Raw genomic sequence first — 21,848 nt, forward strand, 5'->3', positions numbered from 1 at the left:
GGTGAAACCCTGTCTCTACCAAAAATACAAAAAAAAAAAAAAATTAGCCGGGTGTAGGGAGGCTGGGGCAGGAGAATTGCTTGAACTCAGGAGGCGAAGGTTGCAGTGAGCCAAGATTGCCCCACTGCACTCCAGCCTGGGTTACAGATCAAGACTCTGTCTTGGAAAAAAAAAAAAAAAAATATATATATATATATAAACTTGTAGATGCAACCAGAACCTGATATATTTTGTACAAATGTACATATGTATATTCTAAACACTTGCCCTTATTCCCAGACAATGTACGTAAACTATAATACACAGCATACTTACAAGTAAAAATAGAGAAAGGATTAAACCAATGAGATAATGTATATAAATGCACTTTGAAATTGGAAGGTGCCTATGTAAATGTGTTGCTATTGCTAATATTATTATTATTACAAATAGACACAGTTTTCAACTCTGAAAGTGTACCTTAAGAAACGTTTATGTGAAAATGACTGTAGCAGTTGAGAACTCACCTTTCCATCATCAGGCACCGCAACAGAATTTCACCTTTTTTCCCCATTGCTGTTATGATCATTCTTTCTCTCTGCCTTACCACTCTAAGGCCCCTCCATGTCCTCATCTAGAGTCAACCTGTTTTGCTGCCCCTCACTCCCTCCACCCTCCTCCTGTTTCAGCAGACCCATTCCACCAATGCCATTCTCTCACCATTGCTTCAGTGATACCTTGGATCACACAGCCAGGCCAAAGAGGCAAAGGTTCTCTTTTTAAAAAAAATAACAAAACCCCAAAGGGCTTCTACAGAAGCTTCCAGAAGCCCAACTCCCACTGTGGTCAGAGCCCCCACTGAAATCCCCATGCCATTTCCTACTCCCCTACCACCTGCTCTCCCAACACCTCACTCATTCCCTCACCTCATCCCTCTAGATGACCCTTTCTTGACCTTCCTTGGGAGCAGCCTCAGCTTGGACACATTCAGTTACTCAATAAATATTTATTGAATGACTATCATGTGCCAGGAACTGAGTACTAGAGGCACATTGCCCTAATTACTGCGCATATCATGATAAACAAAACAGGCAACATTTCTGCAGTCATAGTGCTTACATTCTAACAGTGGAACTAGGTAGTAAACAAAAATAATAGTGACAAATGCTCTGGGGAAAAAAAGTAGAATAAGGAGTGATGAGAGACACATGTTAACTGTGCTTAGCACACAAGGTGCTAAGGAATGCTCTTTAGAAATCTGAATGAAGGGACCAAGCAAAACAATTATCTGAAGGAAGAATATTCTAGGCAAAGAGAATAGCAGTTCAAAGGTCCTGAGATGGGAACTTCTTGGCAAAAATGTTGAGGAAACTATTATACCACGAAAAGAAGAAGCAAAATGGAAGACCTTTATTGTAACTGGGTCTATAGGAGAGAGATGCTATTAATGTTCTTCTTTGTCAATTGAAGTCAGAACATGTTTTTCAATCAATGGGTTTGGTAGCCCAATTAGTAATAGAATCATTGCTTTTACATCACCTCTGCAATGCAAACTGAAAACAAATGTACTTCGTATTTCAACAGTTTATGAATTAGTAACTTCTGATTATGTTCTGACAGCCTTTGTAACAATGCCTCCTCTGTCAACATTCAAACATACGGTGCATGGTTGTAAATTCTCAGATTTTGGCTTCTCAGTTTGACGGTCTGCTTTACCCTGCTGCCTGCTTAGTGTGTATCTTAGTGTGTTGGTGCTGCTATAACAAAATCCCTGAGATGAGGTAATTTATAAATAATAGAAATTTATTTGTCACAGTTCTGAGGCTGGGAAGTTCCAAGGTGAAGGCACCGGCAGGCTCACTGTCTAGTGAGAGCCAGGTCTCTGCTTCCCGATGGCATATTGAACACTGTCCTCACATGGCAGAAGGAAAGAAAAGCAAAAAGGGCCTACCTATTTCCCTTCAGCCCTTTTATAGGGCCACATATCCCATTCACGAGGGCTCTACCCTCATGACTTAATCACCTCCTAACGGCCCAATCCCCCAACACCATCACAATGGGGGTTAAGTTTCAACATGATTTAGGAGGGGACACAAATATTCAAACCATAGCACTGTCGTTCTGAAATATTACTTAAACTTGTATACAATGCACTTCCTGTACAAAGTATTGTCCAAATACTATACCGTATAACATAGATGTAAACATCTAACATTCTGTATAAAATAAAAATCCCAGCCAGTAGCTAAACAGGTGCTGATAGTACTGTGTCAATTACAGCATCAGGGAGTAAATATCTCTCTGACATTTTCTATAAAATGTCAACAGAGCCAGGTGCGGTGGCTCATGCCTGTAATCCCAGCACTTTGGGAGGCCGAGGTGGGTGGATCACGAGGTTAGGAGATCAAGGCCAGCTTGACCAACATGGTGAAACCCCATTTCTACTAAAAACACAAAAATTAGCTGGACGTGGTGGTGAGTGCCTGTAATCCCAGCTAGTCGGGAGGCTGAGGCAGGAGAATCGCTTGAACCTGGGAGGCAGAGGTTGCAGCGAGCCAAGATTATGCCACTGCACTCCAGCTTGGGCGACAGAGCAAGACTCCATCTCAAAAAAAAAAAAAAGAAAAAAGAAAAGAAAGCGTCAGCAAGATGTTAAAAGTGTCTGGGCAGTCACCTTTCCTCGTCTGAAAGCTGTCCATCAATTTCCTTGTGCCTGTCTGCCGAGTATTCTTCACTTCCTATCCTAATAGTACATTTTCCAGTGGGCGTGTCCCTAACTGGACTCTAAGCTCCTTGAGGGTAGGATTAATATCTATCTTGGCATGCCACATAAAGCCTACTGCAGTGCACGGCATATAATAGGGGACTAGGAACTATTTTTAAATGCAGTAAAGAAACATTTTCAGTATTTACTATGAGTTTTTATTTACAATTAGACATCTAAAAGATTATTTTTTATTTCTTAGATTTTTCTTTCCCTTTATGTACTTTCTGATATCTGAGAGCTATAAATAATTTTAAATAAGATTTTTACAGATATTTGAGAAAATGGAGTTGCTGCAGACATGATAGCAATGATGATAATACCTTACATTTGCATTTTATAATTCGTAAAACCATTTTGGCCCCTAGAATGGAAGCTCCATGAGAACAGAGATCTTTGTTGTTCTCACTGATATGTTACAAGCACCTATAAGAGTTCCAGCATATGACAGATGCTCAATAAATACTAAGTGACTTTAAGGGATTCTCATAACCACACAAGAAGGTTAGTGTCGATCACAGTACAGGTGAGAAAACTGAAATAGAAAGTGGGTTTGGTGACTTGTCCAAAGTAAGAAAGTTAATAAGATATAGAGCTTAAGTTCAATAGACTTGAAGGCTGTTGTTCTTTTATTAAATCATGGCCAGCTTCAATGAAAAGCAGCCACTTAATAAAGTATAAGATGAACAAAGACTAAGATGGAAAATGCTGGGAACAGAAACCACTGTCAGATGACAATGACCCAAGTAGAAATATGAAGATGTCTTTATTGGTTTTATGTTAAGCGTATTTTAAAGGCATGGAGTTTTAGAGGTGATTATTCTAATTTTCATATGCCTATTCTATTTTATTAAACAACGAGAGTTAATAGTATTAAGAGCTCTAACATACTATTTAAATTCATAACATTATTTGAGTGTGGTAAAGTTCCCTGTGGTATAAACCTTTATGTCTTACAGGTAGATTATCTCCATTTGTGAGTCAGAGTTGTCTGTTGTTACAAACACATTTTTTCACAGAAACTATGTTAAAAAATCTCAGTTCTCTAAAGCCCTCAAAAGGCTTTCCCACTCACTATCACTTATTATAGAAAATCTTAACAACTTGGCAAAGATCCAATAGGGGACACCAAAGCATTTTTCTTTTCCTTTCGGGCACATAGCTAGACTACTGTTGTGGGTTGAACTGTATCCCTCTAAAAGATATGTTCAAGCCCTAATATCTAGCACCTGTAAATTGACCTTATTTGGAAATTGGTCTTTAAAGATGTAATCCTATTAAGATGAGGTCATAATGGACTAGGGTGGGCTAGCCCAATGACCATGTGTCCTTATAGGATGAGAAAAAAAATAGATGTAGAGACACACAGAGAAAAGATGGCCATGCAAAGACAGAGGCAGAAATTGGAGTGATGTAACTATAAGGCAAGGGATGTCAAGGATTGCCAGCAACCACTAGAAGCTAGGAAGAGGCAGGGGAGGATCCTTCGCCAGAGCCTTCAGAAGGAACATAGCCCTGAAGACTCCATTGTTTTGCACTTCTAGTCTGCATAACTGTGAGAGAATACAGTTCTGTTATTTTAAGCCACCCAGTTTGTAGTGCTTTGCTATAGCAACCCTAAGAAACTAGTACAGTCATATTTTCCATCCTCCCTTATAGTTGGTTGCAGTCTTGAGATTTAGTTCTAACCTGTAGAGTGTAGGTGGAAGTGTATGCCACATTCAAGCCTAGTTAATAAACCCTCCCATGAATAATCTCTATTCATCTGCTAGCTGAATACACAGGCAGAAAAAAACCTAGAAGGTGGAAGAGCAAAGATTTGGGAAAGGCTGAATCCCTGAATTACTGTGTGGAGCAGAGTACCTCTTATTCCCTTTTTTATTAAACCTCATAGGACACAAGTAACTTTTTCTCATGCAAGTCTAATCACTGAGATTATGGTGTTCTTTACGAAAACTGCTAGCCTATGGTAACTAACCATATCTACCCATGTTTTTAAGGGAATACATAGTTATATTTCCACTTTAGGATGTCTGTTATATGAATGACACTCCCATTGCACCAACATTCTTAACTATTGAAGATTGATCCTGTGTCCTGTATTGAAGGCACTAGTCTGGTAAGAAAGGGAACCAGAAGGAATTACAGGGAGATCAGAAGAGATGAGGAGAAAAATATTGTTTATTGGGGGTGGGTAGCAAAAAGGAATGCCTGCCAGATCTATAGAATCACAATCCCAGAGCAGCTTCTGTCTACTCTCCTTTTCCTCCTTCCACTTTTCCTCAATAAATCCTTTGTTTCCTTTTCTGTTGCCAAAAGTCATTGCTCTGACCCTGGTGGTCTCCCTTCTTGACTCACTGAGAATGTAAACACAGAATGCTTGCCTATCTTACAAACAAACACATGACTTTTTTGAGGTTCCCTAAGAATTCTTCTTGTTTCATTCTTTTTTATACTTTTGTTATCAGTGGGGGAAATATACGAATATAAAGATAACAAAGAGAAACTCCAGCTTGCCAAAATTCACAATAAAAAGACCCCTGGTCAACCAGGCACAGTGGCTCATGCCTGTAATCCCGGTGCTTTGGGGAGGGCAAAGCAGGAAGACCACTTAAGCCCAGGAATTCAAGACTAGCCTGGGCAACATAGTGAGACCCTGCCTCTATTTTTTTTAAAAGCCCCATGTATTTGTTGGAATGTACACAGAGTTGGGGTTAGATCTACTTCTGGGCCTGGGGACTGCTCTCTTCCAGTGCCTTCCCTGAATTGCCAAGGGTCTGTCCTAGTGTTAGTCAATACTTCTTCTTTTCCATAGAAGACCTGGAAGAACTCTATTTAGTAGTTCCACCTCCTTGGAAGCTAAAGTGAGGATCATGGGCCAGGCAAGAGGCCTTTTTTATTTATTTCTCCCAGTTCTTAGTAGTTACACCATCAGCATCAGCAAGAAGTACTTCCTCTCCCTCCTTGAGATCCTTTCGTTCCTCTCACCTACGTCTTTCTCCTCTCTATTTATTTATTCCTTTATTCATCCAACAGATTTTTGGAGGATCACTGACTATTACATGCTGGACCCCATGCTAGTTGCTGGGGCTTTGGCATGAACTAGATAATCTTTTTCCTTACAGAGTTTACAATCTAAAGCTAGAGATGGTCATAGAACTAGAAATACAGTAACAGCCTCTGTAGGAGATAAGGGTATTACAGAAGCATAAAACAGGGGCACCCAACCTAGTCTGAAAGAACAAGAAAAGTCTCTGAGAGAAAGTGACTTGTAAACTGAGAAGATCTGAGCTGTAAATAGAAATTATCTAAATGAAAAGGAAGGTGTAAGTGGGAGTTAAAGAATCATTTGAGCAAAAACAACAGCACTGGAGAATGCCCTCTGGTGGAAAAGACCATGACATTGGCAGAACTGAGATGAGGCCCACATAGTTGAATGGTAGCTTCCAGCCAGGCCTGCAGTAGTGACTCCATCCTAGGCCTAAAAGTTTCAGGAAGCATGCTTATCCATAGACTATCAGTGTCCCATGTAGGTATCTGTTACTGACCAAATGTTTGCGTCCCTGCAAAATGTACATGTTGAAATTCAAACCCCCAATGTGATGGTGTTGGGAGACAAGACCTTTGGGAAGTATATTAGTCAGAGTTCTCTAGAGAAATAGAACAAATAGGATGTATAAATAGATGAGGGGATTTATTATAGAAATTGGCTCATACTACTGCAGAGGCTGAGAAGTCCCACAATAAAACATCTGCAAACTGGAGAACCAAGAAAGCTGGTGGTGTAATTCAGGCTGAGGCCAAAGGCCTGAGACTCCAAGAACCAGAGAGAGGGTGGAGGGGCTGGTGTAAACCCTGGAGTCTGAAGGCCTAGAACTGGAAAGTCTGATGTCTGAGGGCAGGAAGAGATGGATGTCCCAACTGAAAAAGACAGAGAATTGATCCTTCATCTCTCTTTTTGTTCTATCTGCACCTTCAGTGGAGTAGATGGTGCTAGCCCACATCAGTGAGAGTGAATCTTCTTTACTCAGTGGACTGATTCAAATGCTTATCTCTTCCAAGAAACATTCTCACAGACACACTCAGAAATAATGTTTTACCAGCTATCTCGGTATTCCTTAACCCAGTCAAGCTGACACATAAAATTAACTATCAGAGGAGGTAATTAGGTCATAAGGGTGGACTGCTCATGAATGAGATTAGCGCCCTCAAGCAGAAACAGAAGAAAGATTATTTGTTTCTCAGCCATGTGAAGATGCAATGAGAAGACAGTCATCTACAAACCAGAAAGTGGGCCTGGGCCCTCACCAGACACTGACTCTGCCTGCACTTTGATCTTGGACTTTCCAGTCCTCAAACCTATGAGAAATAAATGTTTGTTGTTTAAGCTACCCAGTCTATAGTATTCTGTTACAGCAGCCTAAACTAATACAGTACCGACGTGTCATACCTAATCATAATTATATAGCTTGTGAACCGTGTAGTAAGATGGCCCTGTTAGCTTATGGAAAATATTTCCTAAAACTAGGATGTTATATACTGGTCATATGGCTAAAAAGGGGCGGATTTTGCAACCATGTAACATACTTCCTCTGAAGTTTCAGGGAATATGTTTGGCGATAGAAGAACCAGTCTTATGCCTAGGCAAGAAGAATTCCATGACCACAAGACTGAGCCCATCTCCCACGAAGAGCTGGAGAGATTTGAGCAGCCACACCCAGCAACATCCTCAGCCTGATATCACCAGTTGTCCCTTGGTAAAAGTATATCATGTGTGCTTATTGCAGCACATTTAAATGAAAACAGAGGGGGACATGGGAAGATGCCAGAGTTGAAGGGAGTAAAGAGCTCAATAGGCCACGTTAAGGATTCAGGATTTAGACCTAAAAGCCATCAAAGCCATTTAATGGTTTAAAGAGAGAAGTGAAATGATAAAATCTGAAGTTTTTGTAAAGAGCATTCCTTATAAAGCGTTACTGGATGGGAACTAAGCAGAGAATGGATGTGATGAGAGGTATCTAAAAGTCTATAACAGCAGTCCTGGAGAGAGAAGATGATGAGGGGTAGACAAATGCATTAGTCTGTCACCACTAAAAATGTTATATTCACAAGTCCTAGGAGGAAGTGAGAAACAAGAAGAGGACAGTGGGAAGGCATCTTGCCCAAACAGAGACTTCATCATCACAAAAGTCTCACATGGGGAAGGGCTCTCAAAGAAAAATTTGTGAAATCCATTTCATTTGACAAAGGAGGGAACAAGACCCAAAACGATTAGGGACTGCTCTCAAGCTAGCACAACTAGTTAGCATAGGGAAGACAGGACGCAGCACTCACGCCACCTCACTAAGTAGCCTTTACACCATGGTCATCTTCACACGGATGAGCTTTAAAAGCTGGCATTACATCTTACCTGCTATGATTTGAAATTAAGGAGCCATAAATTCTTGCTTAAGATGTAAGAGACCAGAGAGAAACGAGTCCACTAAACAACTACTCCCCTCAGTGAATGATTAAGGGAGGAAAGACCTTTGTGTCTGATGTATATATGGAGCGTGGCCTTCCTGAATTGCAACCAGCTCAATCAAGGCTTCACTGAGATGGATTTTAAAGAAGCAGCAGCAGCAATTGGTTAGGGACTGCTTGTTTTCGCTTTACGCCAGTCCAACATAAGGTTTACCAAAGGTAACTTGGTTGCAAAATTTACCCTGTCCAATCTAAAAAGAGAACTTTTGGAAATCATGACATACAATTTTAGCACCTCACTTCACCTGAGACAAATACTAAATTTAGCCTAGTGATTAATTATGTCTTCTTTTACATAAATATCAGCAACAATATTTTAGATGAAATGTAGAATTTCACAGAAGAATAACAAAATGTGGGTGAGCTCACCATGTACATGTTCCCGGCTAGGTCAGTTTTTTAGGACGCATTATCATCTGCTTGCTCTACTATACATTCAGTCTCTAGTGATATTAGTTCTTGAAAATAGCTGTTATAATTGGGTTTTCCTGTAAATGCAAATAAATAGCACATTGGGGCAGGTCATGTCCTTGAAACACATATTTTTTCAGGGGCAACTTAATTTTATTACTGTAAACATTTTCTATCTTAAACCAGCTTAAAAATAAGTTACGGCAAATTTTTTTCTTTTAACAATGAAGAAAAAGTCTGGGCCCATTGATAAAAAGTCAACAAATAACCTAGGGCCTCCATATTTAAGTCCATTATAAATGTAAATCATATTTTAAAAGATATGTACCCATGGTGGTGGTGAAATTTACAAGAACACAAAGAATCCCAATGTTAGAAGGTAACTTAGAAACCATTGCATCCAGCTCCTACCTCTTAGTAAGTAAGAAAATTGGAACCCCTAGGCTATGTTACCTACTCAAGGTTGCATATACCTTTGAACTAAATTCTCAGTTTTCTTATTCCTAATCCAGTGTTAATATATTCTAGTGGGGTGTCTTTTGGCTAAAATGAATTCAGGAGCCCCCACTCCTCAGCAAACACATAGGCCCAGCAATTGCTCGGTGCTCTGAGGAAAAAAATACATAAATCATTATCTACGAGGCAGAAATGTTTCAGATGCTTCAGGCATTACAAGTAGAAAGCTGAATAAGAGAAAACGATTTTTTGTTGTTATTGTGGTTTTGCAAAATGCTGCAAAATACCACAAGTTAAGATCAAGGGTTTGTATAATAGAATCTAAGTAGAAGAAGGCAAAAGAGGATTAACTTGGAGATGAGCCTGTTTTTCACATTACCCTTTGCCAGAGAAACTCAAGAATGGTGGAAACCAATGATAATATGAACATTAAAGCTTCAAGGAGCCTTTAAATAAATAGCTATAGTAAAAAAAAAAAAAAATAGATGGCAAAGGAAGTCAGTTTGCTATCTTTATCACTCTTGTGAATTAATTATTAATGACTGACCACTACAATTCCTTCCATTTAGGAAAAAAAAAATAACAGAAAGAGTGTATTACCTATTAGTGTTCTCTAACTTCTAATCTCCAACTTCTACCTACCATCCAGTCAGGAATGGTGGCATTCTAATTACCTATTACCTCACAAAATACCTCACAAACTTACTGTCTTAAACTAATATTATTTTTCTCACAAATTTGTGAGTCGGGGATTAAGGAAGGGCTCACCTGGCTGATTCATTCTGTTACATGCAGTGTCAGCTGGGGCAGCTCAGGCTGGAGGATCTACTCCTACCATGGCATCCTTACTCACATACTTGATTTCTTGGTGCTTGGTGCTCTCTCTCTTTCCATGTGGCACTTCATTCTTCAAGGCCTCTCCCCATGGCTTGGGTTTTCACTGTATGGTGATTTGAATGTAGTTGTATTCTTTTATTACAGTTGGCTTCCTAGAGGCCAGGAAATGGCAAGTGCCTATCCAATTAAGGGCTCTGCCATATTTTATTGGTCAAAGCAGTCACAGGGCCCTTCCGGGTTCAAGGGGTGAAGAAATCGACTCCGCCTCTTGTTGAGAGGTAGGTGGAAAGGTCACACTGCTGTAGAGCATATGGAAGGGGAGCCATCTTGGAAAATGTACTAGGCCACAGATGGCCAGTAAGTAAAGTAGGCCAGAGAGAGAGAAAGCAGACAGGCTGACTTTGCATACTATACTAGGGGGTCTTTTCCCAAAGGAACAGACTCTGCTAGCCAGAACTGCAGTGTTCTGCATTCCCTTTATTCATTTAAAAAAAAAAAAATTATCAATGAATTTCTGAAATGATTACATATTACTGGGTCAAACTCTATTATTTCCTCTCAAAGAAAAGTCTTTGTTGATCTTCGAAGATGAGTTTCATGTATCCTGCTTTCTGAATGTGAGCCACTGTCTAATCAATTCACCGGAATTCTTTCATATTAAACTACAGTGCAGCTTTTTTTGAACTTTCTCTCTTTAGCCTCTCTCTTTGCACTCTCCTTGGCCCCTCCTCTTCTACGTAACATCTATATGACCTCCTAACAGCCTTAAATTCTATACAAAAAAAGATAATTAAAAAACAAGCTTAAAAATGAAACAAAAATATATCATAACTTAGAACTGATTTGAACTAATGTCTATAAAGGGACACATGTAGTGCAAGCATATTTATTCTTTGTTAGCTTCAAACTCTATACTAGGAAAATGATTAAACACATAATAGAGTTGGAAGAAAGTTTATTAACTTGTTAACAACCTGCTACTGCAGTCTAGAATTTAGTCTTTATTTCTGATTTACATAAATATTGGATATTTTTTGGGCTGGGCCTTAACAAAACCTACATATCTGATAAATTCCCTTGTTCTTTTCTATTTAGGCCTTATTCATGTTTCTGGCTTACAGTAACACCAGAATAGAAAATATCTACTTTAATTATTTAATCTGCTTAACTACCAAGAACAAATTGTGACTTGGGCCTTGATAATGTGGTGATAATCAGACCTGGAGAGTATCCAAATTCAAGTAGGAAAAACAATCCTCCTCAAGAAATTTCATCAAGTCCTACACAAAAAAACTTAGGAACCAAAGTATGGTCAATCCTTCTATTTTGGTCACATTGACTATACAAATTACTACATAGTATCTGCTTGCCAGTTTATCTTGCATAAGTGTCAAAAAATAACTTTTGCAAGCCTGTTAATTTGCAAAAACGTTTAGAGTACAACAATAATAATACATTTAATGCTATACAGATTGAAATTGATGAAAGCAACTAAGTATATTAGTATTTCACAAATCTAATCAGTTGAGACCCAGAATATTAATGCCACACTTAGACCTTAAGCTGTTCTAATTAAAACTGTAGAAATCTAAGTAAAAATTTAGTTAAGTCCATTGATTTACAACATTTTCAATTTTACTTATGCCTAACCAAGTATAAGAGTATTTCCTGGGCCCATAAATCTGTCAGCCTAGAAAGTGTTGAATTGTGAAGGAACTGAGATCTTATCCTATTTGCAAGCTAACAAGTTAGTTTGCTACAATCTCATAGATTGTGGTAGAAGATATGAGACTCCCAGGTCAGAAACAAAGAGCTGTTATTATTATATACCACTGCAAGCAACATTAGCATCAGCATATTTGTGTCAGTTTCCCTTCTCCCAATTAAAGTAATGTGTACAGGCTAGATAGATGCCAGTACACTCAGCAGGCTGTGTACCAGAGAGAAACCCTGAGTTTAGGAAGCCTGAATCTTTTATCATGGGCAATAAGTATGTATGTACTTTGCTCCAGAGGGAACCTTTATCTTTATTATACTGGCTAGTAAGCATGCCAGCCTTTTGCTTCTCTGTGCTGCTTGCTATACCAACATCTTTGAAAAAAATAATCTAGAACAAAGACAGTCAGTGCCTCTGCTTACAAGATGTACAGAAATGCAAGAAATCTACAGAACATTATCTCAACAGAAAGTTTCAAAAAATACAGGTTATTTTGCAGTTGAGGCACAAAGTGTGAATTTGTCCTTTGTCACAGTCTAAATTTAAGTGAAAACTAGATGAATTTTCCCTCGAATTTCCTGCAGGCATACATATCTGTGTAGTAAGATGTAAGTTAGCTTAATTATAAACATTTGGAAGATTATCTGTAGTCTTACCCAAATCACTATGGTATACAATCAGAAGCAATGGCTGAAGGTCAACACACACAGATTTTAAGCCCCATGCTGTCCTTAACTGACAACAGGACTCACAACAAATCATATAACTTACTTGGTCCTCAGTTTCTGTATCTCTTCAAATGTGTGATTACTCTCTAATTTTTTTCCTAGATAATTTTCTTTTTTGTTTGTTTCAAGTCCTGGATGTGGCATCCAAACTCTCAGATAATTTTCTACATTTTTTTTTTTACTACTAAAAGTCCTTGAATGTATGAAGCTACATTTCAAAGTGGAAAAAATGACTCAAAGAGAGTTTTAAGGAGCAGATTAAATGGCCAGTGATTCAATATCAGGCAAAATGTAATGTAGCTGTCTTCGTTTTCAATTCCCTTTTCTTTTTCCACTAGAAAACACAGACATTGGAAGACATATGAGACTACGGTACCTAATATTCTCAAGGTCAAAAAATAGAGTTGAAAAATAATGAAGGAACAAAGAAATACTGACAGTAATTATGCAAATTATTTAGACCTGCAAAACAGTTTTGGCAGTTGTACAAATGCTATGGCATTTTACCCATTAATTTGGACAGAAATTTTAAAAATCTATGTTTGAACCTCTAGTAACTTTTCCCTTTCCTCTTTTCAATTTCTTACATCCAGTAAATAAAACATTTTGTTTTTTCTTTGGAAATACATCTTAGGTATTCCTTCCATTCTCTATTGCTCCATCCCTTTTTATCTTCTATCTGAATTATTTTTATCAACAGGATTTACTATCTCCCTGTCTTCATGTTTTCTCCTCCAATCTTATTTCCAGACAGTTGTATTTTTATTCTTCAAAAAAAAAGTTTTTAGTCTTCAGTATCTTCAGAATAAAGGTGAAACATTTCCAACTATTGCCCAAATGCATCTACACATTCCTGCCTTCAAGCATTTTACTCAAATATCTATAAAAGGAGATGGATAAATCAAAATACAATATGATCAAATTTTTATTAAGGATGAGTTACGAGAACTTCTAAGAGGAGCATCAAATCCTATTTTCCTGGGCTGGTGAAAAATTTCCAGATTAAAAAGTACCTATTTTGGCCGGGCATGGTGGTTCATGCCTTTAATCCCAGCACTTTGGGAGGCCGAGGCAGGTGGATCACGAGGTCAGGAGATCGAGACCATCCTGGCTAACATGGTGAAACCCTGTCTCTACTTAAAATACAAAAAATTAGCTGGGCGTGGTGGTGGGCGCCTGTAGTCCCAGCTACTCGGGAGGCTGAGGCAGAAGAATGGCGTGAACCCGGGAGGCTGAGATCATGCCACTGCACTCCAGCCTGGGAGACACAGCAAGATTCCATCTCAAAAAAAACAAAACAAAAAAAATTACCTATTTTATTTTCTTTCATCTCCCTAAAACCTACCCACCTCAAATCCCAAACTGACCATGAAGCTTTTTCTAAAAATGACAAACTACATAAAACTTTCCTTCTCTTTTGATCACTATGCCACTTCCTGTCTATATTAATCACACAAGCTAGTTCTCACTAACTGCTTAATATGCATCTGTATTTTCTTTCCAACTGGATAAATCCAGAGCACTCCCTTCCCAACCCACCTGCAGCACACACCAAAAAAAAAAAAAAAGTACCTTTTGATACAGATCATTTTATTCTGAGTGAAAGCCACGCTTGGTATCTGTTATTTCTTCCACAGACTCATAACATCTAGAATAGTAGAAAAGCCTATTTTTAAGAAAAAAAGTTTAAAAAAGGAAGGTAGATGTCAACCCAACTTAGAAAAACGATGAGGTTCTCAAGGTTTGAACACAAAGTTTGTTCCTAGAAATTTTATTATATATGGCTTGAGTTCCTAGATAGCCAACAAAAACATTTGTTCTCTGTAAAACAGTTTTCAATTATATCTAATCATTATTAACTACACTTAATGAATAATAATTATTATATCTATTTAATAATGTCTAAACTGTTGTTTTAAACATTTCTTCCATAGGAAAATGAATTTCATACTCCAGTAGCATTACCAAACTGCATTTCCCCATCATGGTAGCCTAAGCCAGGAAGTGGAGAAAAGAGAAGGATGTCATTAAGCGGAAAAGAATCAGGTAATTTACTCATTCTCTACATTTTCCCAGAAAGATTGTCAATATTTCTTCAGCAAACATTATTATGCACCTGCTAAGCGCCAGCTTCTCTTCTCCTTTCTACAGATAAAAAGATAATTTAGACATGATTCTTGCCCTCAAGGACATGCATAAAAAGGTACTCTCTTCTCACTGGAAAATGTGTTCCCACTTTCACTTAAACCTAGGACAGTTAAAACCACCCCCAGGAGGTTTCTTTATATTGGCTGCAGTCTTTTCTCATGAATATTTTCTTTCCAGTAATGCTAGTCACAAAGCAGACAGTGTGTATTTCTTGATCAATTGAATAGATTGCAGATAAATCAAGATTACTAGATTATTAGTTTAATTGAAAAACTACATCAGGTTATAAGCTAAATAAAAATAAAAACAAACAGCAGATTTCTCTTTTTTGACAATCTAAGGAACACTCATGACCCAGTAAAAAGTTATCTTGATTTCCCCTCTTGACATAATTACCATCCTTAAGGTGCTCCTATCAAGGTTCCTATCTCAAACTATCTTCAAGGTATTCCTTTTCCAATATTTAACCCAGGTCTTCCTGGGAGTCAAAGCTTCTTCCTCTTGAACTTTTTAGGTAATTCCCAGCAAATTACTCATTCTATTCCATTAGCTAACTGGGCATGGCAACATACAGAAAAATGAAGCAAGCAGGAAAAGAGCAGATCTACACACTGGGTCTGGAAACCTGGCTGGCAGTGGAGGCTCAGCCAGCAAGCCAAGACACATTGTTCAAGATAGTTAAGACAGCTCTACCTATAATTCAGAGAGCCAGGCATCTGTGTAGGAGTGAGACAATGTAGAAGGAGAGAAGCAAGGCAGGTGATTGCTGGAGGTTGTCAATATGGGGGTCAACTGCTAGTAACAAAGGGGCAGTTAGATCAGTTAAATAGAAACTATCCATTTGTTTTTTATCATAAAGAGTCGCATACATGGATGGGATTCTTTATAATATTGGATAAGGGCAGTAATAAAAGTGACAAATTCCATCTGAGCAACTTGCAGTTTAGATACTTTATACACACACACACACACACACACACACACACACACACTTCTTTCTCAAATTGTAACTATTATAAGAGAAATAAATCTCTTTTCTCCAAAACTATAACTAGGCATGTGATAATAACACGAACTTAGCATTTGATGTGTGAGGAGTTTGGTTTGGTTTTGAGTATTTCTGGGTTTCCTAGATTAAATTCCCTAGAGAGCGCTTTTCCCCTATCATGCCATAACAGACTTCCAGCTGTTTTCTCTGCTTTATTGGAGAAATAGAACATAAGAATCCCATTCCTGGATCAACCACTAATTGGATTATAACCATTTTCCTGCATTTCAGTGTCTTAATTTCTAAAATAAGAAGGTTACCCTACAGTTAAAACTTCTGAGGTTGTTGTCCTGGTACACACTCAGCCATTCTGTCCTCATGTAATACGAAATAGAGATGTTATCCTATGCTACACTGGTGGCAACATGGTATTCCTTGGATCCCTATTTATCAAGTTCCTAAGGCCAAATAATATGTAGTTTTGCAAATACAGGAGAGAGACCATTTAATTTTTCTCAAGTGTAATCCAACTTAAACGGCCGAATGTGGACAAATGGTGTAGTGCTTGTGATTCCACATGGACGCACATGCTTTTCCTGATACTGGAAGCTATTTTATGATATAGCGAATGTCAGCTGGAGCTTCTAAAGCTCACTCTAAAATTGGATTTCTCTAGAAAAACTCTGTTTTCCTGGGTAGAAGAATGTTTCATCTAAAAGCTTGATAGCAGATATTTTCAGAAAAGATTTATCTACAAGCACTTGAGTGAGTATTCTAACTCAGCCTAGGAGCCCTATCCTATCGGGGGAAAACACTACAGGGTGACTGTCTCTTTGAATAATAAATTTTAAAAATACAAGTTATTTAATTGTAAAAGAGTACTTTCCTTCTCTCTAAAGTGATTTTTTTTTTTTTTTTTTTTGAGACGGAGTCTCGCTCTGTTGCCCAGGCTGGAGTGCAGTGGCCGGATCTCGGCTCACTGCAAGCTCCGCCTCCCGGGTTCACGCCATTCTCCTGCCTCAGCCTCCCGAGTAGCTGGGACTACAGGGCCCGCCACCTTGCCCGGCTAGTTTTTTGTATTTTTTTTTTAGTAGAGATGGGGTTTCACTGTGTTAGCCAGGATGGTCTCGATCTGCTGACCTTGTGATCCGCCTGTCTCTGCCTCCCAAAGTGCTGGGATTACAGGCTTGAGCCACCGCGCCCAGCCTCCCTAAACTGATTTTTAAATCTTTCACTGGTATCACTGACTTTGAATAACAGAAGTAGCTGCTTTTGGGCAATACCTCAAAGTCATGTTACAGCCTTACTCATTGCTAAGTGAAAGATTTGAGGACCATATAATCATTCCTGAGACTCTGTTTCCAGAGTCCCTACACCAACAGTATCAGACTCAGAAGTTTAAGGGTTTACACTCTCAGCATGGAATCCCCCTGTAATAACAGTTAAAAGGGTGAAGGTGGGAATGAAGAACACCGGGCACTAGAAAAGGACTCAGAGGCAAGACAGTGTCCACTGCCTCACATTCTGTATTTTTAACCCATGCCCTTCCTTGACTCTCTACACAGTTCGTGCCCCAGGTCTGGGACAAGGCCATCTAACAACAGCTTTTCTATATTAGAAACCAATTCAAAAATTAGATCAACAAAAGAAGACATGAATCCAAAACATTCTATATCTCTTTCTTCCTCAAAAAACAAACAGGCTTATGATTTAAGTTGCATATATTTTTCAAACAGTGTGTACAGCCTTAGAGTGGTAGAGTAAGTAGAACTGTTATTAGAGTCAAAATAATGCTTTGGTTCATTTGTGCTAGCATTAGCATTCCTGTCAAGGATTTTGGGGATGTTTGGGTTTGAGAAGTTCTTTATGTCTAAAGCACTCAATTGGGCTCATCGATTAAGGTATAACTTGACCGCACAGTAATTACATCTAATTATGATTACCTCAAAACACACTATGATTAACTTGAGTGAATACAAATGTCTTGTTTTAGAAAGGAAAAAGACGGAAAGAAAGACGAAAAGCACACATAGAGTTTCCTGCAGGTTTTGCATACCCTTGCATTTGATATTAAGAATTTCTCTGTTTTATTCATCGTGTGTTCTCCATTTACTAAATAATAGGAGAAGGGGTGTTCAGATGGGATTTCTCAATTCTTGTTTAATGAGAAGCTTCTCCTAGCTACCTCCTGCTGAACCCTGCAGTTACATCTGTCCCATCCTGATAACAAAAGAACAAAAGAACAAACCACTGGTCTACTTAAGGTTTCATCAGTGATAACACTAAGTCATCAAGTCAAACAAGAATACCAAAAAAAATAGAAATGGGGTGGGAGGGAGGGAGATGAAATAATATCTTTACTTCAATTATACTTCCATGATTGAGTAAACCTCATTTTAAGTGCCTCTATCCCTTAGGAAGAAGTTTAGAGTCAAATCATCTCAGCTTACTAATAAGCAAGAAGTCAGCCCATCTGCCCATTATCCTGCAACAGTCCCCAAGGCATCCTCTCTGTCCTTAAATAAATAGATCTAAGGCAAGATGAATGAATGGTTCAGGGAAAGATAAATATCTCCAGAAAAATGCCATAAAGAGAAATTTTGAGCCAATTAATAAATTATTATAAAAGTAATTTTTTTCTAATGCATCTTAATAGGAGTCTCACAGATACTAATGTTGTATAGCTCTTCCCTCTGTTTGTTTTAAATTAAAATTTGTAATATATTTTAAAGAGTTTTTGGCAAACTTCAAATTAGAGTCACAAAGCTGGCAGACAATTCCAGTCAGCTGTTAAGTATTTTTCAAGCAAGCAAATATCTTAAATCTTAAAGAAAAATGACCATTCATTATCTTAGTGAAGCTTTCCAGGATGGTAATTTTACTATTCTCTTTGTCTCTCATAATGTCTATCACACTGATGGTCCACCAAAAAGTCTTTTTGCTTTCACCAAGCCCATTTTTCTTCCATCTCAATATAAAGCGGAAATGATCAACATCCCCCTCACTTAAAAATCTTTTCCCATTCTTAAAAGTGTCTATACAAGTCAGTTTTCAGCTCATCTTTTGAAATGTTTTAAACCTGTACTCATCTATGGCTTTCTTTTCCTTTCTTTCCTATTATTTGTATTATTTTTTAACATTCTTTAGTTTTACCTTTTAGTTCTTAAAGTACCTTGGCCATTCCCAACATAGAAATAATATAAGCCACACTCATCATGATGCAGATTTTTTTTTAAACAATGGCAGTGAATTACTGACCCATATTCAGCTTGTAACAGACTTTTCCTGCTCTTTTCCTCCATTTCTCGCACTGAGTCCAATCCCTTATTTACATTACAAAAGGCATCGTACTTTTCTGTATGGGATTTTTATTCTCTGCGTTTAAAACTACTTTACTTTTATTTCTATCTTTTGATATCTTGCCTAATTTGAGCATCAAGGACAAATCTGACAGACATATTCTAGACTCCTAATCATGTAGTCCCAAACCAGTCCTGTTGTTTGAAATCTCATCAGTAGGGAATTGAGCTGCGGAAAATTAGGTAGGTTCTTGTGTCAAACATTCTCCTTGTTAAACAGTTGATCCAGGTTAGAGATGATCACCTTGTTTAAGAAGATATCAAGTGAGTCACACATAAGATGTTTCATTCTCTAAATGGTTGAGCCTTCCCTAATATATTAGTTGATTTTTTTTACTGTTATATAAACAATTGACTCTTTTCTGATTTTGTGTTAGTTCTACAGATGAAACACATGCTTCATTTTCAATATTACCTTTCTATACACTATTATTTTATTGCCCTTTCATGGTATTTATAATTCACATAGTACACAAGATTTTTAATTTACATTTTTGTTTTAGATAATAAATATAATTATTAACTTTTCATGTGGAAAACTATATCTTATTAGCAAGTAAATTAAAAAGTAAAGCAGATGATACATTTCAATGTCAAATAGAACAACAAGAACCACGTAAAATTGCATGGATGTTAATCAAATGACCAGGTATTGATGTTTTATTGTTTCTCTCACAGAATTTAAGAAAAGGTCAACAGACATCCCCATAACTGTACCTCTTTAATCTGCCAGGGCATTTTGAGAGTGGTGTTTTTGGCCGTCAAGATAAGTCAGTCATTCTGAGGCGTGGATGGACAGAGAGCAAGCACTGGCAAGAACAAGAACAGGTGAACAGGTCGGGCTCTCTCTGTGGGTATAAACTCTGAGCAGTTCACTTCAACTCATTGGACCTTGGTGGGCCTCATACCCACTAATTACTGTCGTTTCTTAAGCCCTCAAGGTTCATTATTTTAAAGAACTCCTGCCACATTCATTTATAGCTATCTTTTAAAAATACCCAAATCTGGCTAGGCAGTGGCTCATGCCTGTAATCCCAGCACTTTGGGAGGATGAGGTGGGAGGATTGCTTTAGACCAGCATGGGCAACACAGCAAGACCCCATCTCTACAAAAAAATTAATAAATAAATAAAAATTAGCTAGGTGAAGTGGTGTGTGCCTATAGTTCCAGCTACTCAGGAGGCTGAGGCAGGAGAATTGCTGGACCCCAGGAGTTAGAGGAGGTAGTGAGTTGTAATCATGCCACTGACTCCAGCCTGGATGACAGAATGCCCCGTTTCTAAAAAAAAAAAAAAAAAAAAAAAAAAAAATTCTCCTATCATGAGTCCTTCCTTTAGAATAATTTTGCTTTTTTAAATATTATTTTTCTAAGAATTAATAACAAGTCATATATAATCCCCACTTACGTCATATGTTTAAACTGCCTGGAGTTTTTTCAGTTACTCTAAATCCAGCTTTTTATTTTAATCTTCTAAATCCACTCCATTGCATTGACACCAGATATGATCAGGTCTTTAGAAGCTGAGTTACACAAACAGAACACGTAGCAACATGTTATTCCAAGATATTAGCTTATATTAATATACAATGATTGAGTTGACTGAGTACTTCAATCCCCTACTTGAGGAGACTGTGTATATTGGGTTCACATACAGCAATATATAATGGAAGTAGGTGGTCTTCGGGGTATCTTTCCTGCAACCTGGGAGTTAGTGAATCATTTTTCCTCATTGTAGAAACTACACATTTTTCGTTGTCTCAAATAAAATCATTCTTCTCATTTATTTTAGGTTTCTTATCCCAAAACCTGCTTCAAAGCAAACATGTTAGCTTGGTAGGACAAGGTCAATTTATAAATTAAGCCCCTAAACAAAATAAAGGACCTCTTTTACTTGAGTTGTTGCAAAATAAATCTCCAGCCTTCCTTCATACCTCCAAACATAATTGGCTTTTCCTCCTTTGTTCCACTGTGTCCTTAGAACATGTCTCTATTGTAGTGCTTATATACCATCCTGCAATTATTTAGTGTGTCAGCTTCCTGACTACATAGTAAACATCATGAAACAGTCACCTTTGCGTTTATAATTTCCAGTGCCTAGCACAGTGCCTGCCACAAAATAGGTGCTTAATATGTTACATGAACGGGAGATAACAAATGTTCTCTGCATTTTTCTAACTTGCTGTGTTCTGACTGACCTCTGCACAGTCTCACCTGTTTTCCCCTCTGTTTAGAACCACATTTGTTTAGCTACCTTCTACACCTCCACCAGGTCTCATTCCAAAGGTCATTACCTCTGAGAAGCCTCTGTCCCACTGGGTCAGGTGCTTGCCTACTCTGTGCTTTCATAGTATTTTATATTCCCCCATCATGGCACTTGCTGCACTCTATTACAGTTGCTTAATTGCTCACATCCCCTACTAGATACAAGTAAATGTGCAAATTGTTTACCTTTGCCACTAAGGCAAAATCCACAGTGTGTGTTAAATAAATGTTTGTTTGATGGATTATCATAGTCACCTATTTTAATAGCTTTACCAGAGTAGAAGAACATTTGAAATAAATAAATGGTGAAGTCAGGGGATCCACATTTTACACCATCTTATTTTGCTATCTTTAACGTAAACAAAATTATGTCACTATGTTACATAACCTGATAGTGTACTGTAAACAAAAAAATCAATCATTTCATCCAAAATCACCATTTTTAAATAAAGCCACTAGTCTCCTTCCTCTATATGACCTTTGTTTTTGAGAAAATTTCAACAAATAGATCGATTTCTATTTATTTTCTATTTATTTATATTTATTTATATACCTCCCAATGAGGAGTTATGTTTAATTTTCTGCAAACAATAGGCCAGCAGGGCCTATTGTTATTTTATTTAAATATTTAAATTTGTGAACATGGAAGTGTGCCATAACATTCAATAGGGATAAA

At 37.9% G+C, this 21,848-nt stretch overlaps 1 protein-coding gene and 1 long non-coding RNA gene across 27 annotated transcripts in view; one reads left to right on the forward strand and one right to left on the reverse strand.

The window, feature by feature from the left end:
• LOC105486421 (ankyrin 2) overlaps window positions 1–21,848 on the reverse strand; it is a 698,368-nt gene that overhangs the window by 336,690 nt on the left and 339,830 nt on the right. The window lies entirely within an intron of this gene.
• LOC105486225 (uncharacterized) overlaps window positions 4,162–21,848 on the forward strand; it is a 37,603-nt gene continuing 19,916 nt past the window's right edge. For all 5 annotated transcript variants that reach the window (XR_003019041.2, XR_003019043.2, XR_003019046.2 and 2 more), the window contains exons 1-3: window positions 4,162–4,298; window positions 14,350–14,461; window positions 19,644–19,738. This is a non-coding gene — a long non-coding RNA (uncharacterized lncRNA). The remainder of the gene's footprint in view (window positions 4,299–14,349; window positions 14,462–19,643; window positions 19,739–21,848) is intronic.

The sequence above is a fragment of the Macaca nemestrina genome, chromosome 3, assembly GCF_043159975.1.
Source record: "Macaca nemestrina isolate mMacNem1 chromosome 3, mMacNem.hap1, whole genome shotgun sequence".
Taxonomy (NCBI): domain Eukaryota; kingdom Metazoa; phylum Chordata; class Mammalia; order Primates; family Cercopithecidae; genus Macaca; species Macaca nemestrina.